This window comes from Uranotaenia lowii, chromosome 1 (genome assembly GCF_029784155.1).
Source record: "Uranotaenia lowii strain MFRU-FL chromosome 1, ASM2978415v1, whole genome shotgun sequence".
Taxonomy (NCBI): Eukaryota; Metazoa; Arthropoda; class Insecta; order Diptera; family Culicidae; genus Uranotaenia; species Uranotaenia lowii.
Window position 1 is genome coordinate 14,655,059 of NC_073691.1, and position 6,105 is coordinate 14,661,163.

Consider the following 6,105-nt stretch of genomic DNA (forward strand, 5'->3'; position numbering starts at 1 on the left):
TATGTAGCCTGATTTTGCCTGATTTTTATTTCACCAGTTCCCTGATTATTGAAAACTAGCTGATTTTACCCGGCCTTGCTCGGGTTTGCATAAAATAAAAATCAAAATTGGTCGTTGGAATTCTCAAAATTTGGGAAGCTTGGTATTCATCATTAGATATAAGAAATTTTGCCAATTTTAGGCCATGTTAGCTTTGTAAATTTTGTTAGTCTTTTTTAAGTTTCGAATAAGATTATTTATTGTTTTTCTCGTGTTCATAATTTTGAATATAGTTATGAGGTTTGTGTTCAAAGTAACTCAAAATTATTTCCCTTGAATGCTTGTTCACCCTATCATAACAAACATTTTTTCCACCCACCATTTCAAAGGAAGCTTGAATAGCTTTTACCTGATTTTTTTTTATCTTCAGCTGATGAAACTGTTTGTTAAACTTTCACATCCCCCATTTGATAAAAATCTTTTTTTTTTTTTTTGGAGATCATCCCACTTTTCAAACTGGCTGATCTCCCTGTACAATGGTATATTCAAGTTTTATTTACTAAGAAATTTTCAAAAAAGACTTTAGAATATTGTTGAACCATGTTTAAAACTCACTTTGCATGTTTTCAATAGTATGTGTGCTTTTTAAAATCACACTGTTTTATGAGTACTTGTTTTTAAATGTGAAAGTTTTACTTATAGTTTTTTTGAAGTTATCGAAAACAAACTATCTCTGAACCGAAGATACCATTATAATTTTTAGAAAAAGATTTAATTTGAGTTATATTTCAATGTTTCCATTGTTGGACACAATCATCCCATTAATTATTTCGAAAAGTGTTCAATGCTGTCAAGTCACATTTCCTAATCAATTTTCTAAACCTTCGTTTGAATTCCTCGAAGGCTATGGAAGCGTTAAAATCGCAGCCTTGGACTTATAACTCTGAATCTAATTAATTTATCTATCTCTATGAAAATTCCCAAATATATGAAAATGGCTGAAGCTGGGGAAAGCTGGAATTTATGAAAATCGGTTGCATCCCAATATCTCGTACCGGTACCACGTGCTTTGAATAGTAGGAGGACAAAAAACACCCGCCAAAATTTTCTCTTTCAAATTTTTAAGGCTCAGCAAGCTTTGATTTGCTATTCAGTACACGTGAACTCTGCATGATCGTTTCTAATGCCCAGCCATGGGGGTGGTGAAAACAACCCCGCCAAAGGAAACGAAAATCGGTCGACAAAATGGTGCCATGACTTTTAATTCGTGGGAGAAAAAACGAAAGTTGTATGGGAGGGTCCCTTTTCTTAGATGGGAGGGGCTCAAAACTATTACTAAAACCTTACCATGGTCCAAATACATAACTGTGCCAAATTTCAGGCTGATCGGTTAAGCGGTGTGGATATGTATAAGGTGCATACAAACAAACAAACATATATAGTCCAACTCATCTTTATATATTAGATATATGTTGGCAACCCTGCCTCTGACAGCTTTCTGGTCGAGTAGAACAAAATGGTTGCTTTGATTGCAACAAACGTGCAGTATACAAAGTTGGCATACTACAATAAGTGCTTGCCGCTAGGTGTCGCATATTATATTTGAATTGGCAGTTTAAAGGTGATTTGAATATTTTGCATTAGAGCGGTCCTATTCTATTGTCCGACACTGTATGTGTGAATGGATTTAACCGACACCGGGCGATTCTCCCCAAACGTGTCGGTCGTCATACAAGCGAATCTAGTAGTGTGTTTCGTTCCCCCGAGTTGAGAGGAGTTGAGAGGACAGCCTGATCATATCGATAGAAATTTCAAGCGAGTTGAGAGGACAGCTTGAAATTGAAATGCGAGTTGAGAGGGCAACCTGATCATATCGATAAAAATTCCATGCGAATTGAGATGACAGCTTGAATTTGAAAGGCTATTTAGGGACCATTCAAATATTACGTAACGCTTTAAGGGGGGGAGGGGGTATAGCAGTTTGTTACGCTTTGTGGATTTTGCTTAGAAATTTTGAGACGATTGTGTTACGTAGGGGGCGGGGGGGTTGAAAATGCTCGAAAATTGCGTTACGTAATATTTGAACGGCCCCTTAAAAGGACAGCCTGATCATATCGATCGGAATTCCATGCGAATTGAGATGACAGCTTGAAATTAAAAGGTGAGTTGAGAGGACAGCCTGATTATATCGATAGAAATTCCATGCGAGTTAAGAGAACAGCTTGAAATTGAAAGGCGAATCGAGAGGACAGCTTCAATATCTTATCAAATTGATAATCATGGGGGTTGAGAGAGCAATTTAAGATAAGATAGAAATTTTAAGCAAGTCGAGAAGAAATCTTAAAATTTATAAAAAAAATTATGGGACAAGCATGATCATCTCATCAAATTGAATATCCAGTGGGTTGAGAGGACAGTCGAGTGACTGCTAGGATTAAATTTCTGAATTCCGAATTGAGAATACATCTTGAAAACAAGAAAAATCACATCGAGAGGATAGCCTGACATCCCATCGATTTGAATCAAGCGGGTTATGTGAAAACAACGTGGTTCTACGTTAATTTATGAAGGGTATTTACCAATGCTTTGCAGTCGCAAGCTTGTTGGTGATCATACAGAGACCTTATTCCATCTAAATATTAAAATGGTGTATGCGACAAAATGCTTTTAGGACTTCAGCTGGTCGTAATTTTTTTTATCAGAATCACATAAAAGTTGGAACTTTTATCTCATACACTTAGAAAGAAGCTAACAATAACACAATCGAATTTTATTGTAAATGGCCTCAACCTTTCCCCTGTTTCAACCTTTGAGCTCATTTTCAACATCTCCCAGCCATGTCTGCCAAAATCGTGCTCATTCATCATATCCAACTACCTAGTAGGTGCAGTAGAAAATCGCACTACATCCGACGATCAGGAACTAAACGCCAACTTTCATGGCTATCGTATCAAAACTCCCGGCCCCGGATCAGAGGAAATAAATCTCTTTCCAACGAAGTTAGAAATCACCTGAACCTGCTTGTCTGATGAACGAAATGCCATCGTCGTCGTCGCGTTCGTCTTAGTCTTGTGGGTCTTGCTTGTTAGTCGTCAACAACCAGTTTTTGCACAAAAGTGGTTAGCACTGCTGCTAGAGCTAAAGTTTCTGCTAGGTGATCCAGTTCATGTAAGAGTGCGCGCACTAAAATGGGAGAATTAGAAATTTTTCCTCCCCTGTAGACCCACAATCATCATTCAGTTTCCTCCTTCTTCCGGTAGGGGGGCCAAGAGAGTGTGGAGACACTTTCGCATGATCTCAACCCAATCCAGTGGAAGTGAGAGAGGAGGGCCAACGTCGGCCGGTCTCTTTCTGCCTCACAACTTCTCGTATAAAACCGGGGGGACCACCGATGTGAATGTGAATAAAAACCAATCCCCAAACTAGCCTCTTTGCAAGACAGGCCAGACCAGGGCACAGGAAAAATGAAAGAAGTGCGTGCCACAGATAGACAGTTTTATATGGGCAGCAGCCCCATAACCGGTTCTCGTGATGATGGCGCTGGCTGTTGCTGTTGGTGCCCAGAAAAATTGCGGCCGATTCCAGTCAGCGGCACCCAACGATGGGGACTTTTCTTGGACTATGTGAGGGAGGGTCTCACCTTTGCGAGCTCACAAATTCAAGTCAAAGCAACGCAACGCTGTGTCATTCGCTCAACACCACTATTCGAAACGATGAATGGTTTTATTCGAACAAATCTCGGACCGAAACATTTCGTCGGATCAGGGATTTCGGTGGCGTGTGACGTTCAAATAGAAGAAATGTGCTGTTAAGATTCGGATATTCGGATCGGACTGAGAATTTGCTTTTTAAAATACTGATAAACAATCTAAGCACAGCTTCATAAAAATTTTATTGTGACTAAACCGATCATAACATTCGATAATATAAGTCAGCAAAATTAACATTTTTCTTGGTGCCAAGCGTATCAGATCTGACTTTAACTCAATTTAAAGAGCTAAATCGAAATGTGGAATCATTTTTTTTTTCTAAAAATTATTTTAAGGATAAAATGTTCCTCACAATCGAAAAAATTAATTAATAATTTAAAATTTCAAGGCTCATTTGTAGTAAAGGGTGATACGGTCAAAATTTGGTCAATATCAATTTGACGTATTTCTTTTTATATTGCATTTAAAAAACCTGAACACCCCTCATTTTGAAGGTGTGTGTGTGTGTGTGTAGAATGTTGCTCCTATTCTGATTTTGGAATTCACTCTTCAGTTGTCAAAATGCAGTCCAAGGAAGAAGAGCAGCGTATCAAAATTTTGCTCGCGCATCGCGAAAATCCTAGCTACTCGCACGCAATTCTAGCAAAATCGCTAAAAGTGGCCAAATCAACCGTTACAAATGTAATTAAAGTGTTAGGGGAACGTTTGTCGACAGCCAGGAAGTCTGTATCGGGGGGGAAATCGAAAACCGGAAGCCGCTGAGACGACAAAGAGAGATGCCGGTAGTTTCAAGCGAAACCCTAACCTCTCTCTCCGAGATGCCGCAAATAAGCTGGGTGTATCGTCTACAACCGTGCATCGAGCCAAAAAACGAGCCGGACTATCGACTTACAAGAAGGTAGTGACTCCAAATCGCGATGATAAACAAAATACGACGGCCAAAGCGCGATCCCGGAGGCTGTACACGACGATGCTGACACGACGAAGTTTGACTGCGTGGTAATGGACGACGAAACCTACGTCAAAGCCGACTACAAGCAGCTTCCGGGACAGGAGTTTTATACGGCAAAAGGAAGGGGAAAGGTAGCAGATATTTTCAAGCACATGAAACTGTCAAAGTTCGCGAAGAAATATCTGGTTTGGCAAGCCATCTGTACCTGTGGCTTGAAAAGCAGCATTTTCATAGCTTCCGGGACTGTCAACCAAGAAATTTACGTGAAAGAGTGTTTGAATAAACGTCTGCTGCCTTTCCTGAAGAAACACGGTTGGTCCGTACTGTTTTGGCCGGATTTGCCATTACGGTAAAAAGGCCATGAAGTGGTACGCCTCCAACAACGTGCAGGTGGTTCCCAAGGACAAGAACCCTCCCAACACACCAGAGCTCCGCCCAATTGAGAAATACTGGGCTATTATCAAGCGGAACCTAAAGAAGACCAAAAAAACTGCTAAGGACGAGCAGCAAATCAAGGCAAACTGGCTTTCTGCGGCGAAGAAGGTGGACAAGGTGGCTGTACAAAATATGATGGCAGGGGTTAAGCGTTAGGCCCGGCAATTGGCCCGGATTTGGAAAAGCGGAAGCCTAACTGAATATTTTTCCTGAATTTTATACTAATTAAACTTGAAAAAGAACTTTAATTTGATTTTTTAAATAAACGATTTCACCGATTTACACGAGTTTTCCCTTGACCAAATTTTGACCGTATCACCCTGCGGGTTTTTTGGATGGGGGTGACAACAGATTTCGATATTTTTCCGGCCTTATTATATCGACTAACATTGGCTACCTCATCGTTTCCTGATCATCTTGGCTACAGGCAGACAGACAGCCAGACTCTGTTTTCAAATCTTATCTGATACTTATTTGCCGGCATTGCACAATGAAAAGTCACACAAACAAACCACCAAGCTACCTACTATTTGCAATCTCCGACTGGCTAGATTTAGGCGACAAAAAGGTAAGTATGGGGGTGTTCAAATGTTTATAGAATTGTTGGAAAAAATAAGTAACTTAGTAGTGTAATAAAATAAATTACAATTCTTTTGAAAGAACATAACAGATAATTTTCTTGACAGATGTAGGTAACTGCATTGGAATGGAAAGGTTTTCCGTTTGCAACATTCTCCTGACCGGGCTTTGGGACGGGAGAGTGAGTGCAAAGTTTCAATCATTGTGAAATACATACCTACTTTGGCTGCAACCATACTGATGGCTGCTTCAACTATCAAAATAACATGTTATGAATGTTTTTTTTTACCAAAAAAATTATTAAAAAGTTTACCACAATAAACGCGGTGACCTTTTCGACAATTATCAAAACCCAAAAATGTAAACAAACCTCATAACTTGACAGCTTTGACTCCGAGCTTCATACTGCGCACTTTCGTTTCGCTGTGTGCGCTTTGCGCAGCAAAGCAT

At 39.7% G+C, this 6,105-nt stretch overlaps 1 protein-coding gene across 4 annotated transcripts in view; it reads left to right on the forward strand.

Moving 5' to 3' along the window:
• LOC129740127 (low-density lipoprotein receptor-related protein 2) overlaps positions 1-6,105 on the forward strand; it is a 113,647-nt gene that overhangs the window by 26,353 nt on the left and 81,189 nt on the right. The window lies entirely within an intron of this gene.